This window comes from Myotis davidii, unplaced genomic scaffold (assembly GCF_000327345.1).
Source record: "Myotis davidii unplaced genomic scaffold, ASM32734v1 scaffold223, whole genome shotgun sequence".
Taxonomy (NCBI): Eukaryota; Metazoa; Chordata; class Mammalia; order Chiroptera; family Vespertilionidae; genus Myotis; species Myotis davidii.
The window spans coordinates 2539719-2542165 of record NW_006294609.1 but is presented as its reverse complement, the minus strand read 5'-3'; the positions used below and the strand labels follow the sequence as shown (position 1 = coordinate 2542165).

General features: G+C 50.6%; 1 long non-coding RNA gene across 1 annotated transcript; it reads left to right on the top strand.

Moving 5' to 3' along the window:
- The first annotated feature begins 31 nt into the window (after positions 1-31).
- Positions 32-2250, top strand: LOC107183946. The gene is made up of 2 exons (XR_001514762.1): positions 32-714; positions 2098-2250. It is a non-coding gene; the product is annotated as an uncharacterized LOC107183946 (long non-coding RNA).
- Positions 2251-2447: the final 197 nt, after the last annotated feature.

Genomic DNA, 2447 nt, shown 5'->3' with positions numbered 1-2447 from the left:
AGCGCTTTTCAAAGCCCTGGAGGGCGCCCCGAGGGGTGACAGCCGCAGCCCGCGCCGGGCCGGTGCAGCAGAGGGCGGCCGGCATTTCACTCCCATGGACCATGGCAACCCCCGAAGCTCTGCCGCTCCCGGGAGGGAAGTGCAGCTGTCAGTCAGGATTGCGCAGCGGCTTCGTGGCGGAGAAGGGAGCCCAGCCCGGCTTCCTCCTCCTGCCGCGTGGAAGGGAAAAATCAGGAGGGGGACCCCTTTGCTGACCTTTATGCAAAGCACGGAGCAGGGGGAGGGACCTACAGGGGAAAGGCCCGAGATTCTGAACCTAGTAGATTGATCCGGGGCCCCTCCCCTCCATTCACCTTTGAAATCCCCCAAACCGCTATTTCCTAGTTTGCAACACCACCCTAGTTTGCAAGCTCCGAGGTCCAAGTGGTGGTGGCAACCCCTGCGATCCAGTATCCATATTCCTCCTCTGAAAGGCACACCTCCCCCCACCGCCGCCCATCTAAACACTTTTCAGCTCTAATAGGCAACCCGTGGAATAATCATAGATGCCATGGCATAGAGTGAGGCAAGGACCACTGCTATAGCGGGTACCGCTATAATCACTTCTGTTTAATTCTCTTCTGCTCTGCTCATTCTGCTAAACAGGTGTCTGCAGAGCTGGACCGGAAAAGAGGGTGGTGGGCAGATGAAATCTGAGCCTCAGAGCGTGAAGGAGTGGGTGACTACCCCCTGGACCAGCACCCCCAGACCTGCACACATCCCCCCAGACACATGCACCCCTGAATAACCATATTCCAGAGGCAGCCCAGGCCAGGCCAGGGGAAGGGGGGTTCTGAGGGTAAGAGAAGCAGGATGGGCCCCCACCAGCATGGGTCAGTGGTAGAATGTTGACTTATGAACCAGGAGGTCACAGTTCGAGTCCCATCAGGGCACAAGCCCAGGTTGCGGACTTGATCCCCAGTGTGGGGCGTGCAGAAGGCAGCCAAAGATTCTCTCTCATTATTGATGTTTCTCATTCTCCCTCTCCCTTCCTCTCTGAAATCAATAAAAATATATTAACAACAAAATATGTATATATATTTTGCCCTAACTGGTTTGGGTCAGTGGATAGAGCGTCGGCCTGCAGACTCAAGGGTCTCAGGTTCGATTCCGGTCAAGGACATGTACCTTGATTGGGGGCACATACCCAGTAGGGGATGTGCAGGAGGCAGCTGATCGGTGTTTCTCTTTCATCAATGTTTCTAACTCTCTATCCCTCTCCCTTCCTCTCTGTAAAAAATCAATTAAAATACACACACACACACACACACACACACACACACATATATATTAAAGCAAGGTGCCATTCAGTGTGCATAATATATAAAATGCTGGTGTGTTTTTTTAAATAAGCAAAGGAGAATATATATATATATTACGGCAGCGGTTGTGAACTGATAGTCCACTGTGAGGCCCGAAATGTTGGCAACCGCTGGTTTAAGGAAACCTTTGGAGCAGCAGTCACCAACTGGTGGTCCGCAGACCACTGGTGGTCCGTGAGGTCCAAAAGGTTGGCGATTGCTGTACTAGAGGCCCAGTGCATGTATTCGTGCACCAGTGGGGTCCCTCAGCCTGGCCTGCGCCCTCTTGCAAATCCGAAACCCGCAGTCTGACATCTCCCAAGGGATGTAGTAGTGCTCCAAGCGGCAGGCGGCCGGGGAGGAGCCCAAGCTGCACTGCTCCCGCTCATCCCAGCCTTGCTGCACCTGCATCTGCTCAGTAACACTGCCCAGGAGGCGGGTGCAGCTCTGCTGTCACAGCTGCACTCACAGGCTGTGAGCCCCACTTCTGGCACCCTTGGGTCAGCTGAGCTGCGCCCCTGCTGTGGGAGCACACTGACCACCAGGGGGCAACTCCTGCATTGAGCGCCTGCCCCCTGGTGGTCAGTGCATGTCATAGCGATTGGTCTACTCATTCGGTCGCTTAGGCTTTTATATATAGAGATGTATTTAATGGAAGTATTTATTTTAAGCCAAAATTAATGCTCTTTTCTTCTCTTGTCTTTCCTTATACGTACCTGACTTTGACCCTAAACAATCCATTTGCTGTGCCTGGAAGATGGGAGTGAAAGTGAAGCCAAGTTGTTACCCAAGAACAACAAAGAAAAAAAAGGAATTCGGGTTTTGACATTCAAAACAGGATCTTTGTAACAGCTTTATTGAGATGTGATTCACATACCCTATAATGTACCCATTAAAGTGTACAATTCAATGATTTAGGGTATGTTATGTTATTAATGTTTTTAAAATCCACTGAGCCAAACCGGTTTCGGCATAATTTGCCATTTTAACCTTTTTTAAGCATACATGAGTTGCTTTTCCAATGTTGTACAGCCCAAAACAGAATTTTGCAGAGAAAAAAATAGGCTTTGTATTCCAGCCTTGTCAAGAGAGAAAGGGTTATTAAAA